At 33.8% G+C, this 25,054-nt stretch overlaps 1 long non-coding RNA gene across 1 annotated transcript in view; it reads right to left on the bottom strand.

The window, feature by feature from the left end:
- Nucleotides 1-20,180: 20,180 nt before the first annotated feature.
- The window catches only part of LOC142984639 (uncharacterized), an 82,676-nt gene continuing 77,802 nt past the window's right edge, over nucleotides 20,181-25,054 (bottom strand). Inside the window, exon 3 of the long non-coding RNA XR_012960156.1 lies at nucleotides 20,181-20,218. This is a non-coding gene — a long non-coding RNA (uncharacterized LOC142984639). The remainder of the gene's footprint in view (nucleotides 20,219-25,054) is intronic.

Genomic DNA, 25,054 nt, shown 5'->3' on the forward strand with positions numbered 1-25,054 from the left:
AAATTATGTAAGTGTCCCTGCGACACAAGTGCAATTCTAAATAATAGTGTTTCCTTAAGATGAGGTGGAAAAAGATGAATGTATTTTTAACTGCATAAGTATCTTTATCAGTTGTCTAGTTACTACTGTACAAGGTCTAATTAAGTTTTTAATCAGATGACAGTGTTTGAGTTGCGCAAAGATATTTATTTCTTCACCAATTAAGAATTAGAGGTCATTACACTATTACAGCTCAAATACAGTTTATATAGGTACCCAGTAAGTTGAAAATGAAAGAACTTGACTTTCTGAATTTACTGTAATTATAAACTCGCCGTCCTGAATTTACGGAGATTATAATATAACGTCCTACTCAATTGATAACTCATTTACAATCCTTAACACAAAAACAACCCAAACCATAGACACACCAAACCATAAACAAAACAACTCCAAATTCAAAAGCCGTTACATTCAAACACGAGTTCGAAATCTAAACGCAACATCGAACGCCGGAAGCGTCCGACGCCGCATTTCCGGTCAACCGTTAAATTTGAATTTCGAACTGATAGTGGCAGTTGGTGGCAGACTTTTGTTGTGAGCAGACGTGTCGCTGTGAGACGGAAATTGTATGCTGTTCTTGTTTGGGTTAACCTTTCAATGGAGAGATATGGAATGTGGTTGGGTAGGACAATAATTTTTAGGACTGATTTAATTTTCATAACTGCTAATATTGATATACAGAACATTTTACGGTAGATTAGTTTAGAAAGTGTAGAATAGATATTAGCAGTGATGATTTTTTTATGTATAAAACATAAGGTTTAAGAAATTAGATAACTATCCTTTTTACAAGAAATGTAAACCACATGCAAAATTTATTTGATCACTTTATATTTTTAATCATCTTAAGTTTTGTTTGAATAAAAAAATAATTTACAATCGTTTTTAATACTTTTCTGCTTATTTTTCAAACTGGGTTAATTGCAAACTATCGATACTTGATAAAGTTAATTTAATGTATTTATCTACCAACAAACAAAGAAAAGCTCTTCTCTTATCATCTAAACACCCACACGTCATTATCTGTTTCCTATAACCCACATCTAAATAGACGTTAATTTTAAATTGTGACAAGATGGCGGCAATGACGTCACGAGTTGTGGAACAAGCCGATGCTTCCGGTGTTCTGACGTTTTGTTGAGCCCTACTATTGGTTGACGTTCGAGTTTTTAAGTGAGTTTGATTCGAGTTTCGTATTTTGAGATATTAATATATTTTTAAAGGGGAATGTTAACGAGGTCTATATTATATGAATCTAAATGAATCGTTTGGCGATATATTGCATTAAATGTTTATCTATTTTGTAATTTTTTATTGATATGAGTCTCGAATACGTTTGTGCAGAATACTTGTTAAGTTTTAATTATGAATAGAAGAAGTTTTTTTGAACGTTTTTCTGTGCATATAACTAACAATAAAGTAGTCCATACTTTATTATTAATTATTTACCAACTTTGCTAAAGATTAATAACTTCGATGACTAAAGTTTACACGCAGGATTATAGTTTCATGATCGTGAATGAGAGCTGAAAGTTTTTTATTTTGTCCATATTTTTATCCTTAGTTTGCACAACATAAACTCTCAAAACTTTAAAAAGTGAGGTGAGAAACAAATGAGTTCGAAAACTCATAGTACCCACCCTCGTATCAACAAACTTCCGTTCAGTCATGTTTTGTTTCACGGTTCTACACCAACCCCTCTCATGTAGGAATATGTTACACAATCATACTGATGCTGTAAGGAGATAGGCAGATGATTTCACGACTGACTAAAAAGTTCTGCATAATTTAACTCAAATTAATTTAAGTGAGGTCACTTTTTATATAAGAGTAATTGGGTTACCTAAACTAACGGTCGTCTTCAGTAAACTATCATTAAGCTATCTATTCTATAATTTATTTATTTTTTTACTACCACCTTTTTAGTTTCGAATCGTCATTTTCATGTTCCTGTTAAAAAGCTTCCTTAATTTTACTTTGCTGCTCTTAAAATATAAAATATTACCGTAATCACGACTGATGCTGTAAGAAGATAGACAGAGTTATTTGACGACAAATTTAAGCCTTCTTCGAATTGACAAAAAAAAAACGTTTTTTGTATACAATCATCAGTAATAAACAAAATAGGCTTTGAAAAGTTTATTTTAACTAGTATAGTAAGCAATTGTAAATACAAGAGATATATTTATTTGTAATGGTTGCTAAAATTACCTTATTCACCGCTCCAATTTTTTTCAAACTAACTACCTTATTCATTTAATTCTTCGAAAAATAAACTCACTAAACACTCACATATTTGTGAAAACGAGTCGAGTTCACTCTCTTAGAGTGATAAAACAATGAGTCGAGAACTCATAGTAGGACTCCTATCACTCCACTTCCGTTACCCACGTTTTGTTTCAGCAACCCCATACGTAACACGGAGGAACATGTAACACAATCACGACTGATGCTGTAGGAAGATAGGCAGAGTCGCTTGACGACAAACTTAAGCCTTCTTCAAATTGACAAAAAATAAACATTTTTTTGTATACGATCATCAGTAATAGACAAAATAAGCTTTGAAAAGTTTATTTTAAGTAATCTAGCAAGCAATTATAAACACAGGGGATATACTTATTTGTAATGGTTGCTAAAACACTAATTATAAAACAAAATAATTACCTTATTCACCGCTCTAACTTTTCTTAAACTACTTTTTATTCAAAAAGCCGAAATTCACGAAAAATAAAACACACAAAACACTCACATTTGTGAAAACGAGTCGAGTTTCTCTTAGAGTGATAAAACAATGAGTCGAGAACTGATAGTAGGACTCCTATCACTTCACTTCCGTTAAGCACGTTTTGTTTCATGTAGGAATATGTAACACAATCGCGACTGATGCTGTAGGGAGATAAACAGAGTTATTTGACGGCTGAATAGTCAGTTTTGAGTGTTTTAGATGAGTTTGTTGTATGAAATTGTACAGTATACCAGTTTGTGATATGAGTTATTTGAATGAGTGTGTGTGGTTCGATTCCCGAGTCATGCTGGTTTATTTAAGTAGTTAAATTGAAGTGTGCAAAAGTAAATGTATTAAAATTATTTTGTTTGATACCAAAGACATTTTGCTTAGAGTGACCATTCTATTATTAAAACTCTTTCGGTCTATATCATTATTTAATATATTAAACTATTAAAGATATTAAAAAAATGGAATTTAAACCGAATATTAAATACTTGTCAACAAAGCATCGACAATCTTGTTTACAGAATCGAACTCAGGACCTCAAAACTCTCAAACACACATATTTTAAATTAGTGTCCGATTCCCAAAATTCACTCTATCAAAATATTATAATATTCTTGAACTTCAACTACCTTCATTCGGAAATCGAACTGTAAACTTAACGGTTCTCAAAACATCAAGTATTTTGAAAACTTAATTAAAACTACTAAAGTAAAACGAATTAAACTTGGCAGACCTGCCTACACCGGTGAGACAATAGCGATATGATACAGTTATTCACTTAATAGTCTACAATAGTCTCTGGTTTTGTTCATTGTTTATGGGCAAAGTAAGTTTATTTTAAACCACTGGGACTAGGGACTTGGGACTTTTTAAATTTAATATTATCTTAGTAATAGCTTTTTATCTTATATACTTGTAGTCAAGGATTCAATATTTCAAATATATTAATAAATTTCCGAAAATGTGTATTAAAAATAATGATCACTTGTTTTAACAGTGAAGGAAAACTTCGTGATGAAACATTGCATGCCTGAGAGTTGTTTAGAACAGTTCTTGAAGGTATGAAATTGCCTGGACCCAAGGCCTAGTCTTTCCCTAATTTTTGGGCGGAGACCCTTGCGTAGTTGTGGGTGATCGCGTTTTAATGTTGATTTTTTATAAAAAAAAAGTAGCCTATTTCCATATCTCAATTCTCAAGCTACATTTTATCGCTAGGCCTTAGCTTTTAAAGCATAACATACAAAGTTTTGCTTAGTTAGTTCAAAACCTAATCATTAAAGTAAGTTTTATGTAATTAACGCAAAAACTACATATTTTGATGAAATTAGTCACAAGTAAATAAGTTTTTACGCAGACGAAGTCACGACCAGAAACCAGTATTAAAAATTAGCGTGAATTTTGTCCCAACTCCCTAGTCTACACATTGTAACTGAAGGTAAAACATAGCAGAATTCAATTTCCAGTGTATTGTGTGTCTGTCTGTTTGTCTGTTCACACAACTTTGATACAATGATGTGTTATTACGTTACACCTGAATGCATGAGGGTAGGCAGGAGGCTTTATTTATACATTAGTAGCGTAGGTAATTTGGTTTGGGTTATCAATCAGCTTAGCCTTTCTTCCAACTATGTTGGAGTCGGCTTCCAGTCTCACTGGATGCAGCTGAATACCTGTATTTTACTTGGAGCGACTATGGTTATAATAATAGCGATAATAGCGATATAAACAAATCCATACTAATATTATAAATGCGAAAGTAACTCTGTCTGTCTGTCTGTCTGCTACTCAATCACGTCTAAACTACTCAACCATTTTGCATAAAATTTGGTATGGAGATATTTTGATACCCGAGAAAGGACATAGGCTATATATCATCACGCTACGACCAAAAGGAGCAGAGTACCAGTAAAAAATGTTACAAAAACGGGGAAAATTTTCACCCATTCTCTCTTATTGGACGCAAGCGAAGTTGAGCGGGTCAGCTAGTGATAATATAATCTATATAGGTGGTGCCAAACAACTTGAACACAAGTACCTGTTTTAATTTTACTCTCTTCATTAACTTCAGATTACAAAAAAGGGTTTAATATCATGAAACACATCTCCATCGTTAGGGCCTCAAGCAGTGGAACGAGTGTTCAGTCGTGGGTAAAATAACACCGAAAACATCCCCTTTTTTACATTTACCAGGGGCCACAAATTTAAAACCGTCTGTCTTTACATATTCCAGTCGACCGAACGACCGTATATTGACCACAGCCTAAATCAAGAATTGTCCAATATCTTCAGGTGTTGGGTCAACAACTTGTACCAAGTAATATAAGATATTGTGTTGACCACCACTCTGTAAGGGTAGTTTTATACTTCAGACAGACTAGCCTTGCCTGAAGCGTAGACTATCGGAATCGACAAAGAGGGAAAATTACATCTCAGAAAGCAGAGCTTGTACTATGGTAACCAAATAACTGATAAACGTACTTATATACTTCTAAATACATACTTATATAGATACATTAACATCCAGGCTCAAAACAAATACTCGTGCTCGTCACACAAAGATTTGTCCCGGGTGGGATTCGAACACACGCACTCCAGTTGTTGCGAGGTGACCGCTTAAACCACTACGCCAAACGTGCAGTTAACATAACATCAAGCTTTATTCTCATAGAGGTAGGTAGAAATCAATGACTTGATATGATTCTTACAAACTTCCCTTGCTTCATTCACATACATACATGTTGTTATACAGGACTGCCGGTTACGAGTACTACGCACCCGACATTTTTGCAAGACATCACCGATATGCTCCGTGTGTGTCTTTTAGCGCTCGCCGATAATAAAAAGAGCTTATGTTTGACTTATTTACTAGGTTATTTCAACTTCGAAAAAGTTAGTTTGGTCAGATGTGTGTATGAGCTGTTCAAAGATATTTATTTAATAATTCCTTCTTGGAATATCATGCAACAAAAAAACCTCTTTACAAATAACTCAAACGTAATTTTGACAGCCTTTCACAACTAATTCTGTACTCTTTGTCCAAATTCTGACAGTTACATACAAAAATTCATAGAAAATTCTTCGTAAATAATAGAAAAATGTTTTGAAAATGATATAAATTGATGCGTAGAAGTGAGGAACTGTGCTAATATGTGTAAATGTTTTATGTGTTTGCTATGGAGGAGTTACGCTTGTATACTGGCTGTATTAGGCATTATTATTTCACTGATATTCGGACCCATTGCTATCCTGGCGTTCTTTTCTGCAGGTAAATGAAACATATATACCTCTCTATTACCTCCCGTATAGGTATTTTAAGTCACGAACAAAGATGTTCCCTCATTACTAATATTCTTCTATCTGACGCCACCTGAATCATCTGCAATAGATGGACACAGGCCAATGAATGAATGAACCTCTCTATTATGAGAATGTTACGCACATTATATAATAAATTAATATTGGACAAGTCACACACGGTTATTTGATTCCAAACTAAGTAGTGCTTGTACTATGGTAACCAGATAACTGATAAACATACTTATATACTTCAAATACATGCTTTTATAGATAAATCGACAACCAGGCTCGGAGTAGATACTTCCTTTCATCACACAAATATTTGTCCCAGGTGGGATTTGAACCCGCCACACGCGGTATTGCGGCGAGATAATCTTTTTATATACAAAATGTCCATGTCACAATGTTAGTTACCGTACTCCTCCGTAACGGCTTGACCAATTATCATATTTTGTGAGCATATTGAGTAAGTCTGAGAATCGGCCAACATCTATTTTTCATACCTCTAAGTGACACTTTTTTTAAATTTATGTCAAAACAACGTTTGCCGGATCAGCTAGTAATAAGATATCAATTATTTTGTTTACGTGTGTTTATCATTAAACTCACAACTTAAAAAAGTTATTTGTGTGTTGCGTTCTAGAATTTCCATTTGTATAAAATGCTATTTTTATACCATTTCTATCACTGTACTTAATATAATAAATATTTATATTTCCAGGTCCCCAACACGAACTAGCACAAACACTATCCAACGAAAAACTCTACAGAATATTCCTTTTAGCTGGCAACGGCTTAATGTGGCTTTTACTCGTCTCAAAGATCATTCTTCTCGTTGCCTGCTGGACTGCAAGCCGCGGCTTAATAATCCTCTACACAATGCTTATAATACTAAATATTATAGCATCGGTAACTTTATTTACCGGCTTCCTTATATACTGTTCAGCTATAGACAATTACTGTTTTAACCACAATAAATCTAGAAAAGATAATGATATATACTCGGCTTTAAATATGTTTATAATGAATTTCTTGTACGTTCTAGCTTTGGCCAGTTGTTTGTACATTGTTGGGCATTATAGAAAGAATTTGACTGCAATTAGAGCTTCGTCAAGTAATATGAGGTGTTCGTCTTATCAATCTTGTTATTAAAAATATGACTTATATAGTCTGGTTTTATGAAATTGTATGTATGGTCAAGTACTTTTTTTGTTAAATTGTTTAAGTCAATACAGAATTTGGTTTTGAATTCTTGTTTGATTTTTTATATTCCCGGTAAGTAAGGAGTATTATCAGCTTAATAGCCTTTCTTCTATACTATGTTTGAGTGGGCTTCCAGTCTCACCAGATGCAGCTGGATACCAGTATTTTATATTGAGCGACTGCCTATCGGACCTCCATAACACAGTTACCTGGGATATAACACGATACCCTTCGGTAAGACTGGTTGTCAGACTTTCAAGCTTCTGATTACTGTTAACGACTGTCAAAGATCTTTGAAAATGACAGCCGGGACCCACAATTTACGAGCCTTTCGAAACACGGAAGAACTTGGAATGTATAGATGGTCACCTATCCACAGCACAACCTTAGCAAGCGTAGCTTAACCTCGGAGATCGAAACACACAAAAAATAAATACATACAAATAAACGTTTTTTTGTCGGTTTAAAAGTAAGCTATCTATCTTAGATCGACACTAACATTTTACCTGAGTTAAGAATCGAACCCGCTATTCTATTAAATAAACTAGCAGATATTCATCCAAGCTGAAACTTAACAATACGACGTCAAATTGAAATGTCGTGAGCAGAGGGCGATATGTTTTGGCTACCTGCCAAACAAACGTACTAAGGTTCTACTGCCTCTTTGGACTCAGCTGTAATGTATACGTCGATCACGAGGTTTTGAGTTCAATTCCCAAAAGAACAAAGTATCTAATAAAAAATAAATTGGGAAAATATTTTGGAAACTCTAGAAAAATGTGTATCGTTTCCTGGATTATCTATTACTCTGTAAATGTAATTTCATTCAATACGGTTGAGCCTTTGACTCGTGAAATCGTTATAGACAGGGTTATAATATTAGTATGTAACATAGATTAAGACATAGGCGTTCCATATAAACTTCCCTTGCTTCATTCACATACATACATGTTGTCATACAGGACCGTCGGTTACGAGTACTACGCACCTGACCTTTTTGCAAGACATCACCGATATGATCTTATGTATGTCTTTCTAGCAAATAAGAGTTTTTTCAATATCAACTGGAAAATCAAAAGAATGACCGCGCCAGGTTTTGCTTAACCAACTGATCGTTTACCCACCGGTCAGCGCAACTGCCTATTAGCGACATTTATAAAAATCATTACAATAATTTTACAATCCCCTAACTTAAGGGTCGGTTTTAAAACACAGCATTTTGCATACGCAGACGTTCAAAAAAGTTAAAAAAAATATCCAAAATGAGTAATCGTGTAGGTGTTTGCAAATGGGCATATTTGCAGGTCGTTTAGCTAAACTGATTTAACAGACAGACAGACAGACAAATTACTTGAACTCTTCATTATGAAGTACAGGGGGAGGGAAGAGTGGTTCCCGACCGATGAGGGTATTAGTAGCTTTTTAGAGGCAGCTTATGCCCGTGGCTGCGTCCGTGTGAAAAGATTTTGTAGGATAATAAATGTTTTGTGTGTTTATGCAGGTAGTAAACTATCTGTAAACGACATTTCTTGAAAATCTGTTTAGTAGTTTTTGTGTGAACGAGTTTTAAACATACATACATCCAATCTCTCCTTTGCTTAAATAATATTACGTGAAGATAATAGATCTTAGCCCTTGGCTTTACTTGTGTTGTTATTTGGGTTAAAAACAGTAAGCAATGCCCTTCCGCAGAATATGAAGTATTAGTCTATCAACATGTACTTTAAAATTGTCACTAAGAACGCAAAAAGGAATTCGAGCAATTGTAGTTGGAAAATGAATACATTACATTGAAGAGTGGCTTAAATTATAATAACATGAAATCTTTTTGTGTCTTAAAACTTCGATTTTCCATTACCTATTAAAAGGCATTTCAAAAATATCCAAAAATTTATAACTAAATCAATCCACTCCCGCCGCCGCGTATACAGTAAAGTATTCGCAAAAATGTTCATTACCGTATACAGTTAACAAAACAATAACAGTTGCAGCTGCAGCCGGTACGGTCAGACAAATAATAGCTTTTGTTACACTAATGTATTAGGTCGGGAAAAAGTCTTTTCGCATTATAGTATGTATGAACTTGTAATGAAATCTTCTCTCTACACAGAAAAGCTCGATATTTAGGTACTCACGAGCTCACTGAAAGAAACCTAATGAACCGTGTACTCATTTGTGATTCTTGAAGCCAAAATGTATTACGCGTTTAGAAATATTTTGAGTGTACACAAATATAAAAACAAATGTATCTCGTGGCTTAGTTAACAACAGCAGATCGATCTCTGAGGATAAGCTAAGCTTGATGAGGTTGTTCTGTGGATGGGTGACCATCTTATACATATCGAGTTATACCGCGTTTCGGAAGGCACGTTAAAAGATCTTTGGCAGTCGTTAACAGTAGTCAGAAGCTTGAAAGTCTGACAACCAGTCTTACTGAAGGGTATCTTGTTATAACCCAGGTAACTGAGTTGTGGAGAACCGATAGACAGTCGCTACATGTAAAACACTGGTATTCAGCTGCATCCGATGAAACTGGAAGCCTCCCCCAACGTAGTTTGGAAGAAAGGCTAGACTGATAGCTATATACTGCCAGTTCGGAAGGTAGAGCCAATGAGAATAGATAAAAAGTTGGTTATATCGTAATAATAATTATTTCATATGATTTTTATTCCACCAGTGCTTCTAATGTGAGGAATGTATGAGTTTTTACCTCATATCTGATATGGTCAAGTCAGAATCAATATTTTAACGAATTGGTTCCGTCTAAATTATTATAGTTTTTCTCGAGACTTGTAAAAATAATTATTTTGTTTGTACATAAGTTTTGAAAAAGCCACTGTTTTAAACTAACTTAGTAATATTTATAAACCTTTATAAGCTAGCTTTAGCCAGCGACTATGTCCGATTGATAGTATAACTCGCGACACAAAATATACTATATTTCTTTTCTTTTTTTTTGTGAAATTGGTGTGCCGAGTAATAAGTTGTTAACTATCTATCTATCTATCGTATGGTTAGTGGTTAACCTAGTGTCAAAGTTGTTCAAGCCGCTCGAAAAGCCTTTGACATGGCTTATCAACTGTTATCTTAATTGAAAACAACCGGGACCGACTTTTTACGTGCCCTCCGAAGCACGGAGAGACTCAGTTCAAATACCTTTATGCTGTCACCCTCACCTATAAAATGACCACGCCAACAGGTCCTTAACCACAGATCATTTACCGACCGGTGTTGGCTTGTTATATCCAGTAAAAATTTAACTCCGGGACCCCATTTTGTAACAGTACCGGCTAAGTTTTTTAATATTCCACCTGTTTGCTCAGGAATGTTGAAAAATTGCTCACGTTACGAGTATGTACGTTTGTGAGCAGTTATCTACAAAACTGCTGAGCCTTAATGAGTGCATAGTTTTGAGAGGAACATTCTGATTTCTCTGTTTTTGTTGCGATATGATTGTTTGAGAATTTTTCAGTTGTTTTTGCTTTTTTGAAAAGGCTGTTTGTATTTAATGAGTTTTATAAAGGATTTGAAAATGTTGTTGGAATGTTTTCATGGGATTCTGAAAAGATGATGATTCATTAAAAGAAGAATAGAGACCAGTTTTACGGCTTATAGATAAGTCTTGGAAAACTTGTTAGATAGATAATGTGTGAAGTTAGCACTTACCCATTGAGTGCCAACTTCACATTTCTTACAATGAAAAAAAAATGGTTTGTGAAAATACTTGAGAGCTCTTAGCTCTACTCTAAAGCCGACGGATTTTTCACAAAGTAAATAAGGCAATTCTTGTGATTAATTGTAATATAGATATTATTTAATGCATTAAGTGTAACAGTATGTAATTTATTGTTATAATAAAATTGCAGGACATTATAGAACATGTTAGATAATTCATGCCGCAATAATTTTCTGACGTAATATGTACGTTTGTTTTTTTTTTTCTTCAAGGTTAAGACTATTACGTACATGATACATACATAAAATCACGCCTTTTTTGCATAGGGGTAGGCAGAGAACAGACACCGCCACTTAATACGTACGTGTAACCTAACATCTTGTTAAGCAAAATCACCGGTTCCGAGTAGCACTTGACCTTTAATTATTAATATTTAATATTAATCTAAATTATTATATCATTTATTTTTAGGAATTCATCAATATCAACATTATAATAGTCAACAAAATAGATCGGTTTATTTATGTACTAAATAGAATAAGACAGACAGTTAATCAAGAGGCCGCAATATCTGCCTACCATGCCTATGTATCCTCTATCCTCAGATACGGAATAATAATTTGGGGTAACTCCGTAGATATAGATAGAGCTTTTAAAGTCCAAAAAAAATGCATACGAGCTATATGTAATTTAAACTATTTAGATACTTGTAAACCGCACTTTATAAATCTGAAAATACTTCCACTGCCTTCTCTTTATATATATGAAATATGTATATTTGTAAAAAAACATAATTATTTATTCGAAAGTTTAGAAGATAAATATAATAGTAGATCTAGATATAAGGATAGATTATGCTTACCACAAATAAGACTAGAATTATATAGAAGAAACGTTTATTGTATGTGTATACGAATATTTAATAAGTTACCACAGAGTCTAATAGAGTTACCGTTTATAATGTTCAAAAAACGTCTATTTAAACTGTTATTATCTAAGTGTTATTATAGTATTAAGAACTTTTTAGAGGATAAGATAGAAATATTATAAACAAGTACTTTGTTATAAAATTTGTTAATATTTGCACGCCACATGTGGCAGAATATGCGCTCTTTCACCTGTATTATCATCTTTAAACACCATGTTTGAGCAAATAAATTATTTGATTTGATTTGATTTGATTTGATCAAAACTAGTTCTTAATTCCATGTAACTGACGCATAAAGGTGTCTTAGAATATATTGAAAATCATTAATATATAGCGTATTTGTGAAGAAAGATGATATAGAAATATTTTCAGTACATTAACGACTTCAATTATAGAGTTTTAAAAGCTTTTTCAGTTTTTTACTTATCCAAATTGGAGTCAGGCTTAGCGCCATCTAGCGTCGAGTAGCAGCAACGTGAAAAATATTACATTACTATAATCAAGGAAATACTTACAGTTATCACTTAAGATAAACATAAAAATGTATATATTGAACAAACATCGGAGTCGATTACTTTTTCTTGAAGAAAACATGAATATAATGAAATATGTTGCACACTACTGTCATCTGTAAATGAATAGCGCAAACCACAGTAGTAATAAAATATTCAACGCGGGCAGAAAGTTACAATGTTACAAAAATGAATCGTTACAACTGAATTTATACCTTATTTTGAACCATTTAAGGTTTATAATTGTCTTTAAGATAATATTGAGGAATAACATCGCTAAAATATTTAAGAAAGTAGACTACTGAAATAGGTGTATCGTTTCCCTTTTGATATTAAGAAATGTTTGCCAACCCTTAATTATTTCTCCTACCCACGTTCAAAACGAATAATTTACAACTAAATGTAACCAAAAAATAACAAAAAACATAACTCAAAAAATATCAAAAATTACGAAAACCAAAATCAAAAATGTCATTGCAATGACGAACGGAAAAATCAATTTTTTTCTCGGGAATTTACATCTGTCAACCGCTATGCAACCGAGGGAGATGGCAAATGTAACTGTATAGGGGGAGAAAGAGATGGCTATATTCGTCGATATGACATCCTGTGTGTGGGACAATAGGAAAATTCGTCTAAGACACGGATAGGCACAGAGAGACACTGTGTTCGTCTCCGTTCTGAGTTTCCGAGACAGCGCCCTCTGTGTGTCGTAGTTGGAAAACGTAGTGTATTGTGCATGTGTGCTATGTACATACAATATTGGGTGCAAATGTGTGCAATTTTAGGGGTGTGTGTGTAAATGGAGGGTTGAAACGGACGCAGCGAGGGTAGGGTTAACATAGAAATAGTTTGAGATAAATATTTTTAGTTTTTGTTTTATTTTTATTACTAATGTTAAATTCGATACAAATTCTTCGAAACCGAGCTCTTTTTTTATAAGTTAATTGATAAGATCCTTTAAGAGCATTAAAAAGACAGCGTCTAAGATAAAGAGCGAATTTAGGATGACTGTCTTTCTTAGTTTTGTGAATAAATTCGTACTTTTTCCGGATTATACTTTTGTCCTAAACTTTTTGAATAATTTTGACACTGGTCCAAAGGAAAGATTTAGGTACTTTATAGAATTGTGCAGTGTGCATTGTGAATTGAGACCTAAGTATGAACGACATGTAAGATATAATAACCTAGTAAAAACTATAAGTAAACAGTATATTTTTCAGAACACAGCTAAAAGTTGTTCACTTAGTTTAACCTTCTTATGAAACACATGAAAGATGGCACCCAACATGGGACTTGTAAAACTGTATTTAATAATTAAACGTATCGAACTTTGCCTACATTAGGAATACATGGACTTAGGATAAGAGCGATGATTACAAATATCAAAGACTGCAAGCAGGTATAAAACATTAATTAAATTTATTAATTTTATACATTCTAAGTTAATTGTGACCTTGTAAAAATCTTGTAAAAAGGTTTTAGCTTTACAATTAAAATACAAGAACAGTGAAGTTATGAGAGTAATGGTTTTATGTCTTTCGTGGCATTAATAAAGCCTTAATATAGTTTCAGACTACAGCCAATATTCATTAGTTAAACACGTAATATCTTGGCGCCCACCGAGGGACCAAAACAAAAACTTTCTTATAAACAAAATAACTGACCTAATTCTTCAAAATTAACACTTTAATCAAATCAAATTAAGCAAAACAATATTTAACCCAAAAAATATACGAAAAAAGCGAAACTTCCTTCACAAATCACACACTAATCTCAAAAACGGCTCGAGCTAATTTAATAAAACTTTTCATTTACTGACAACCCAAATTAAAAAGACAGAGCCAGAATTCTCGCACTAATTAAACAGAAAAAGACCCAGAAAGGATTACGTTTAATTAATTTATTGACAAATTATATTTTTAATATCTGGTATGTTTTTTTGCGGACGGTAGAACTAATCTCCGCCACCCTCGCGTAATAGGCCATCTCCTTGTTGCCATGGCGACGGGCAAGATGGCTGCCGTCCTCCCCTCCCCCGTGCCCTCTCCGTGAGTATAAAAACGCACCCTCGGCCTCTCAGAGTCAGAGCGCCAGTAACCACTGTAGAAGGCGCACGTAACGTGTGTTTTCGCTCTCCTTTTATTTCGACAAAATATCATTTTCTACCCCTATTTCCCTGTTTCACACTTCCTGTTTCCGTTTTTTTTACTTTAATAAATTTCAAAAATTTTATTTCTTGATTTTTAGTTTCATTTTTTATTTCTATTTTATTTTTTGGTCTTGTGGAAGCTGCGTTGCTGTACCCAAGGTAAGTCTCTTCTTTACTAATTCTTTTGCAGATTTTCCCGGCATTTTTCACTGTATTTTGACGTATAAATGCGGTGTTAAAATTATTTCACACGTGCAATGATTATCGATTTTGGTGCAGATGTGAGGGGTAAAAATAGCATCTACCTCTCAGCGGTCTCTTGCGAAACTACACTTTATTTTGTACGGTTTAGAGTCTATTTTATCTCGGTGGTTGGCGTCGCTTGCTGCCTTTTAGGCTTGTTGTAGCAGAATTAATATAGTCTTACGATTTGCAGGCTTATCCGTCGTAGGGTATTCAAGTTTTCTCGCGCCAAATATTAGTTAAGACTTCGGTCTTCTTCTCCTTCTATTTTTATCTGTAGATTATTAAAAATATCTTGAAGAACGGCAAATTTGCTGGTTGTTTCATGGCCTACTTTGTTAGAACAGGTTTCATCTCGAATTGAGAGCAATTTGCCCTGAATTAAGGTCACAACCTACAGCGGGCAATTGAAGTTATACCACGGCTTTTGTAATACTCTCGAACGTTTCCTCGCTATTTCGAAGCAAGCAATAGATTCTATATATCAAGAATTATTGCAATATTCTTGTCCCAAGTATTTTACAGATACCTTCACAGGTGTATCTCTGGGTCTCAAGATCCCATCAGGTCATATAGTTTTTGTTCCTATCTTCCATTTTTTGTCTTCAAGGTTTAAACAGCCATATCTTTGTACATAAAAAGCCTCTTTCATATTTTACGACTGTTTTCAGAGACTAGAGTTATTCTTACCTGTGGTAGAATTACGGTTGGTGGTCGCTAACTGTCGGTAAGGTCACCTATCTTTAGTAGGGTTAAGGGTTAGTTTATTGGTATTTAAGCTGTTAAGCTGAGCGTCTCCGTGCTTTTAAGATCTGGTTATCTGTAATTAAGATAGGATTTTCTGCTTTAAAGCAGGTTGAATAATTTTGTGCCACCGTGGTTTGTGGTAGAATACCACATGGAAGAAAGATTGAAGGTAAAAAAGTACCTGTAACTTTCTACAGTGAAAAGATGAAGGTTTTAGTCTTGATTACTAAAAAGCAGGTTTTTGTTAATGAGAAGGAGCGATTTGTCAATCTTCATAATTTGAGAGTAGGTTTTCCAACCGCTTGGTAAAGTTGAAAGCCTTTTCCCTCTTTTTTTGGGAAGTTGGTTACTAGGATGGTACACTTATGAGTTGAGGAGGTTTTTCAGCAGATACTCTTTTAAAAATTTGATATTTGTTGCAATCTGGTTAAAATAGATGATTGCTCAAGTACAATACTTTAAGTATGTGGGGTTGAGTCTTATGAAGTTGGGTGGTTTTCTGAACTTCTTTTAAAAATGATTTAAATGAGTTTTAAGTAGATTTTTTCGCAATTATTTCTGTCACCATTAAAGCAAGTGACAATTATTTCTAATACTAATATGGTAAGGAATTAGACATGCAAAATCTGTAAAATATCTTAGGCATAGGAAGTGAGATCTTAATATCAAAGTCAGAGATAGTTGTAGTAATTGCAGTATAACCTGTTTAACCGACTTAATAAGAGGAGGTTCTCAATTCGACCGTTTTTTAAAGATATTGTCTACTTCAGCAAGATTTTCTCCATAAGCTACATTTTTAAAATTATTTAATGAAATTTTGTTGAGATATATTAAAATTGGAAAGGAAACCTGAACTTTAGTGATTTGGGGACATGAAATAGGTTTTTTGAATACTTAAATACCCATACTATTTTAGGAGCAATGAGAGGTTTGGAAAATCTTTGAGGTATTTTCAGTAATAGGAGACTGATTCAGGATAGATAGTTTTTAGTCTGATTTCATAAGGTTTGCTTAAAGATTTATAATTGTGTTATAAGTTTTTAGTATTCTGGTTTGATTTGAGCTGAAAAAAATTGTCTTACGTTTCTTACTGGTTCTTTCTTGCATTTGGTTTTACAACGAATTGTTTTGAACTAATTACACTTTAATTAAAAATGTCGTGTTTAACATCTATAATTACTTCAAAATAATAAGAAAGAATCTTTATACAATAACTTAGAAGGTCAAATCGAAAAATAAACTCACCTCTTTGATTAATTTAAAGAATACGAAAATTATCTCAAATAATTACTGAAACTTCGATTGAAATTATATTTGAACGATTTATTTCTTATTTACTTGTTAAAATACAAATAAATTGACAAGTATACTTGAATCAAGAACTGTTGAGACAAATGTAAGTAAATTTTAAAGCATTAAGGAAAACATGGCTGAGAAATATGTTAACAAGAACATATAATTTTATTATCTTTATAAATTTTTAACACTATGCTTTTCCCGTGGCTTCACTTACATGTTTATAGTTAGACACTTTAGACAGTCTTTTATTCCTTTAATAAGACAAACTATTAATAAATATGACAGTGTCTTATATTCTTCTCATGGCATATAAGTTATGGAGTTGCAAAATTTTAACTAAATCGGTACAGTAGCTATATTGTAAAGACAAGAGGCAGGGATTACGATCGCAAATATAATATTATTATAGATTTTATTATAGTAAAGACAATATTAAGTAATTTATAGCTATTGGAATTGTGTAGGAGTTTCTATAAAAAATAAGAATTAGGTTTTAATCTATCACAATGACCACTTGCGGTCCAGAGGCTTTGTACCTTTTTCAATAATCTAACTGTAATTTAATACAAATAAGTAGATCCAGAAAAAAGTCCTAAATGCAATAGGCCGCAATAATTAAAATATGAAGCGAATAAGAATTTGTACATCGCAATGTTGTAACACTTGATTTACATTCTGAGTATTGAGTTATAACCTTTATTTAACTCAGACTGAGAGCATTTTCTGACAAAGTACATTTCATCTTGCTGTGAGAGTAATTTCTTATAAAATCAAAGTAATCAAATTATCTATTAAGTTTACTAAAATACGCCCGATAGCTACTTTCTGATAAGTATTAGATAACTTAACAAAACGAATTTCAACACATTTTCTTATACATTTCCTTTCAAGATAACTAAAGTTATAATCATTAGTAAAACTCGCGGTTAATGCTCAACTCATAAAAACTTAAATTCGTATTAATAAAATAAATAAATTTAACCCATTACTGTCCCACTGCTGGGCAAGGGTCTCCTCCCGTAATGAGGGAGGGGCCAGACCTTGAGTCCACCACGCTGGCCAAGTGCGGGTTGGGGACTTTGCATGCCCTCAATAAATGTATTAAACAAATTCGTATTAATAGGTATAAATAAATTTCCATTATTCGGATATCTCGCAATTCACTTTAAACCATTTAATCACTAAAGTGTTTCTCAAAATAAAATACAAGCCCTAACTTACAACGCTAAAAGCCTAGGTATTTTAGGTCTAGATATAAATAGACTAAAATTCAGGTCATCTTATAAAAATAGATATTTTATTATATTGTACTAGCTGACCCGCGCTGACCGCTCGCGTACTTTTCATCCCCTATTTCTATCTTAAGGGTTGAATTCTGAAAAAAACTAGTAGACTATATTTGACATGGGGTCTTAAGTTATCTCTAAACTAAATTTCATGGTGATCGTTTAAGTAGTTTAGTCGTAAAAGCTTTAAAGATTTAATCGAGAATCAAACCTGAAACCGCGCGATTGATACACACACTTTCTTAAATGCTTTTGTTAATGCTATACAAATTAGATCATATAAACCTTTGGTGACACACCAATGACTTTTTCAAGATATCTATGTATAAGAAATAATAATATAACGAAAAATCCGGTATCTAGTTTATTCTACTCATAATATAATAAATGTGAAAGTTTGTTTCGATATACGTATATTTCTTGCTCTTTCACGCTAAAACTACTAAACGGATTTTGATCAAATTTGGTACTCAGGTAGTTTATAACCTATATTATCATATAGGTTACTTCTTACATTGAAAAATCTTTTAAGATAGACAAAATCACGGGTAGAAACTAGTACATAAAATGAACTTTTCTATAAGAAAAATTCAAATCAGTTTTGCTAGCAATTCAATCTCCGTGAAGATTTCCCTATAAATATTACATGAGAGATATTCGTATGAAAATATATCAATTTTTCTTTACATACTTTATGGGGTAAATGGGTGACAGTTTAGAGGGTAGTTTAGTATAAATACATGTATCATACATATGTAAAACGTCACGCCTGTTTTACCCGAAGATGTAGGCAGAGGGGTATGAAACACACCTACGTTTCGACATTTATAATGTTAGTCCTATGTAATAGGGAGCCTATAGCTACATATATTTACCGGGTAATTAACTAAACTCCAGGCTATTATTAAGAAGTATTCAGTATAACCTTTCTTCCAACTATGTTGGAGTCGGCTCCCAATCTCACCGAATGCAGCTGAATACCAGTATTTTACATGCAGCGACTGTCTACCTGACCTCCACAACACAGTTACCTGGGTTATAACACGTTACCCTTCTATAAGACGGGTTGTCAGACTTTAAAGCTTCTGACTACTGTTATCGGCACCCATCTTCTCTAAATCTTAAGTGAATTTACCTTGGTTATATCACGATCTAACGAATCTTAAATTCTTCTAATCTAAATAGATACATTTTTAATGTACATGATGATTATAACATTAAAATTCACTGGGCAATTGCGGGATGGAAAATTTGCTTACCTTCAAGAACCGTTCTAAAGAACTCTCAGGTATACAAGGTTGCATCACGATGTTTTCCTTCACCGTTAGAACAAGTGATAATTGTTTCTTATACACTATAAAATATGATGATTACTAGAGGCCGCCCGCGACTTCGTCCGCGTGGAAACTCTTCCCGTGTAAATCCCGATCCCTCGATTAATGTAGCCTATGTGTTATTCTGGGTCTTCAGCTACATATATAACAAATTTCATCGTAGTCGGTTCAGAAGTATTTGTGTGAATGAGTAACAAACATACATACATAAATTCTCACAAACTTTTGCATTTATAATATTAGTATGACGATTATATAATTGTTAATATATAATAGCATGTACAATAGGTCACGGGGTCATCGACCGATAGTGCGGGGTGTTCTAACGGATGCTGGATCGATAGGGGACGTCTGTGCGCCGCTAGTGATGGGACAAAGCTGTTGTCGATAAAATATTGTTTTATTATTTATGTTTAAAGTTGTGTGTTTAAATTGATAATAATATAAATATTTTTAATGGAGTGAAACATTGCTTTTATAACTAAGATCTGAGAACTATATTTGAAGGAATACATTTTCAAAGAAAATAAATACGGTATGAATGAAATATAAATAGAAAGATTTAAGTTATTAGAATAGGATAACTTTTTAGGGTACCTGTGTGTCTTATAAATAAAAATTTGTCTGAAAATTAGACAAATTTACGTTAAAAAAACATAAAACCGTATTCTCACAATAAATAGACTTATTCATATTTTAGCATTATAACTATTATGAATAATTTTACCTTATTTTCGTCCCACTGCTGGACAAATGTATCCCAATCTGAAACAAAAAGTAACTTCTGAAAAACACCCGTTACATGAATTTAAACATTATATATACCTTTAAACAATACACAGTAAAAAACCTATGGGGTAAATCTTTGCCCAGCAATGGGACGGCAGAGACTAGTACTATAATATATGTACTTTCAGGCTACCCTTTCAGCATCAAGTCTTGCGTATAATTCTAACACACGGTTAACTTAACGTTAGTTAGCTAATATACTACGGTTAACTTAACTCCAGTTAGCCAGACTACCTTAGTTACCAAGGTATAGGTACTAGTCAATAATCTGTCGATTATTTTCATGTGGTTTCTTAAAATGATGGGGTGTAAAGTATGGTTAAATGAAAATTGATTTAAACACGACTTGAGTTAGTTAATTTGACGGTAGTTTGTTTGTCTCAAGTTTATAGGAATGTACCTAGTGCTGTTTTAACATTTCCGATACATTTTTGACAAAATTTAAAAGTGACAAATATATCTCAATGAAATTAATTTCCTCACAAGTAAAACTGGTGAACTCCAAAGCTATGTATGAAATGTGTATCAGTCGTTGAACGACTGCTAAGAATATCTGCCAACGAGCAATGTCTTACATACACCACTAATTTAATCTCTTTAATCTTAGTAGATTTTTGATAACCACAAATTATGCAAAAGTGAAAATCTAGAGATCCAAGAAATCTTCATCATAATCTGCAACCACTACTTTATACATAACCAAAATATAATTTCTCCAAAAATAATTAACTCAACCCCTAAGACGGTCATTACCCTGTCTGTCAGTAATCAGATCACAGGTGCTGTTAATTTTCAACCTATTACACTAGTCGATGAAGGCGTTAGACTAGTTCGTGGTCGAATGCTCTTGATGGACAAAATTTAACTTTACTTTGAGATTGTGATTAACACCTGAGACTTGCATGGTAGGATGCAATTTTATGGCTAAAAGAGGTATCTTCAACCATATTGGTAACAGTTTTGGTTCTGTACAGACTATTTTTTAAAGTTTTGAAATTTTCGTATCCTTCATACATCGTCAGAGTTTGAAGATATATTTTCAATCAGATTTTTTCTTAATGTATAATAGAATACGGGAATTAACGCGAACACGCATTTTACCTTAAAATGCCTAACGTTTCGGCGCAGGTTGCACTCGCCGTGGTCCCAGGCAGACTGGAGCAGCGATGACAGGACTTCGTGTATATGAGGCGGACGAATGTCCATCCACCCTCATATTTTGATTTTTCCAACCGCCAACACACACTACACTAACCGTGTCCCTATTCTGTGAGCTAACCGATTGCGAAACATAGCGAGGTTTTGTAACAGTAATCACTGGATTCCACGTCGCGGATAATTTGAAGCCGTCTTCCCGATTGAAATTTGGATGTTTCTTGATTTCGATCGCTTCACGAACAATCCTCGAGTAGAAATGTCGTTCAGTGGAGAGGACTTGAGGGCGATGGAATTCAATCCAGTGATTAGTTCCTGCTTCGAGTAGATGTTCCGCAATGGCTGACTTGCTGATTTGACGGTTCTTAACAGCGGCGATATGTTCCTTGACCCTTTCAGCTATCGACCGCTTAGTCTGGCCTATGTAGGAACTACCGCAGCTGCAGTTGATCTTGTAGACACCTGGTGTTTGAAACGGTAGTACATCCTTCGGTGTGCCCACCATGCTGCTGACTTTTGCCCCCGGCGTGAACACTGTGCTGATGCTGTATTGTTTCAATACATTCCCGATCTTATCAGTCACTCCTCTGACGTAGGGCAAGTAGGCGGGCTGTCTGTTGACCTCCGGATGTTTACTCCGTTTCGTGATCCTGTTCCTTCGTCGACTTACGTGGTATCCGTTCATTCGTAGTACCTCCTGAACATGTTCCAGCTCCTTCCCAACATGTTCAGGGTCACAGAGGTCATGAGCTCTGTTCTTCAGTGACGTCATAACGGACTGCAAGTGACGGGGATGGTGATGTGATGTAGCGTGCAGGTATCTATCTGTGTGTGTCGGTTTCCGGTAAACACAGTGTGATAAGGATCCGTCGGGTTTCGCGGCAACCCTCACATCTAGGAATGACAACGACCTGTCCGTCTCCATTTCGTAGGTGAACCTCATCTTAGGGTGAATGGAGTTTAGGTGTTCTAGATATTGATCTACTTCCTGTTGACCTCCTTGGATAATGCAGAAGATGTCGTCCACATATCTTTTCCAAAGCCGTATGGTTTTTGGTCCGAGTGCCAATGCTTTCTCCTCAAAGTGCTCCATCCAGAGATTAGCCAGTGTTTTTCTTGGTCTAAGTCATATTAAAGTTAGTAGTATGAAAGTGTGTAAACCTTGCTTTGCGGCTACCAAGCCGTTGCTGTCATTCTGAATCTAAATACCAGTTCTACATTTATTGTCACAAAATCTATTGTAAATAAGAATAACGTTTAATCATAAATGCCCTCTGGTTAAATACTACACCGATTTGACTGAAAATGGTACATATTGGTAGGTCAAAATTTAAAAGCTTTTGCTCTCAAAAAACAACACTCCATATACTAATGTTACAAATGTATTTCTTTGCCCATCATTCACATGAAAACGGCAAAACCGATTCGAATAAAACTCAGACAGCTATATTAAATCCAGGGGAGGGACACGGGCTACATTTTCACTCGCACATTTTTAAGCTAGTTTCGCAATAAAATTGAATAAAACTGTTACAGAACGGGACGTAAATATAAACCGACATGGCGAAAGGGTTTCTAACTCGATTTGTCTCTCCCCTGCCGTCAATTAACTAAGTGACAATTGATTTCAAGGCAGATAGTGAATTTTATCATCACTTCCTTGCTTTTGTGTTATGATTTTAATTATATTTAAATGACTTATTTTAATAATTGAGTTAAGTAACCTTTTAAGAAGATGTTTTATAGATGGGTGGCCGTTTAGAGATTATAAAACGTTTTTTAGAATTGCCAAACGAATCTTAAATGCGATGAATTATAAAGGTTACTATACCTTATTTTTTAACTTTTGTTTTTCGTTTGTACCTAAGACTAAATAACTGGTTAGTTAAAAAGACAGTCGGTTAATTTTGTTATGCTGCTTCATACATTTACGTATCAGTTTAGTTACTAAATACTAGAAAAACAATCTTGTCTCTATAGTGAAAATGATGTATAAGGAAATCGAATACTGTTTTAAAGATCGACGATTTCACTTGCACGTCTTTGAATCGCACTTATCAGATTATAATACAATATAGTATTAGTCTATAATTTCCTATTACATTTCCTTGACTAAAAATAAATACAAAAATAGATCAAAAAGAAACACTTTACATAACATTTATAAATAAACATAGACAACTTAATTTAAAAGAAAATTAAAAATAGATCAAAGCCCTAGAAAACTTGACTGCAGAAAGAAATGCAAAAATCTATAAATATTTTTCTTAGAAATAGACTAGATTTACTTTTAATAAACTAGGTTTGCAATACTCGGAAACAGTAACCCACGCTTATAAAGGAGTTAACGGAAAGCAAATTAAGCTTTATTTTTAAACTATATTATAAACATTTAAATATAGTTTTTGCTCCTGGAATATAAAAATCATGGTATCTTTTCATTGATCTTATGTAAGTCAGTTACAAGGCGATTGATACAATAAATATTTATCAGGGATCTTTTGGGATTTTTCGTATCGTTTTGCAATGCAAAAGTTTAATAAAAATAGTCATCATCATCGACAATTATTATCTATCATAATCAGTTTCTTAGGTACAAATTATCTTTCAAAATGTGTAAAAGCATAATTTTGTCAGTGACAATTTAAGTATCTGCATTGACACCCAGTAGATCATATCAGTTAAAGCGTTAACTATGTAGACCACTCTCACACTCTAGGATTACACTAATACATAATTAAAAAAGGAAGGAATTAATGAAAATATTTTTTCATACTTTGACCATTTCGTTCCGGGACTTCTCACTTGCTTCAATAGGTTTCTAAATTTACTACTTAAAAAAACCGCAATTAAAAAAATCATAACTTGTACTAAAATAAATCACATATATTAATCGTAAACTATCGATAAACACGTCCCATCACTAGTCCATCTCCCCTTCATATAACATGCACATTCCACCACGCACACGTGCACAATGCGCGCTTGTGTGCGTGCTAGAGAGGGGACTCGCTTCTAATTTATGTTACCTTACTATGATCGGATGTACACAAAATGGAGAATTGCGGTGTAATTTCTAAGCTTGTGAGGTACATAATATATAAAACATTTCCATTACTGACTGACTGATTGATGGACAACGCACAGGCGAAACTACTGAACGTAGAAACTTAAAATTTGGTATGAAGATTTCTTAGGAAGTGAAGAGAAGCACCAAAAGAGGATTTTTGGAAATTCCACGCAGTCAAAGTCGCGGCTGGAAGGCTAGTTTATTAATAAAATTGGTTCTTCTCGCCACTTTGTCTATGTAAAAAGATTTGGAGTAAAAAGTATCCTAACTGTCTTACTAATAAACATCGATACAGCATCTTAATTTAGAAATACGCAAAATTATTAATTATAATCTTAATAAATCGTGCACTTTAATCGTTAAGGGTCTTTACTAAGTTGTCAGACTACAAGCTTTAAAAAATAAGAATTAAGTTGTTGTCATTTAAGAAAAGCAGTCAAAGGACTTTAGGTTTAAACAACTTTGACACTTTAAAGAAATATTCCTTTTCACATCTCCAAATTACTGTTAAAAATTCCCGCGCAAACGGCGCCATCTTTGAAAAGGCAAAGACATTTCACAGTGAGCCTTTGCGAGAATTTCACACA

Source organism: Anticarsia gemmatalis, chromosome 27 (genome assembly GCF_050436995.1).
Source record: "Anticarsia gemmatalis isolate Benzon Research Colony breed Stoneville strain chromosome 27, ilAntGemm2 primary, whole genome shotgun sequence".
NCBI lineage: Eukaryota > Metazoa > Arthropoda > Insecta > Lepidoptera > Erebidae > Anticarsia > Anticarsia gemmatalis.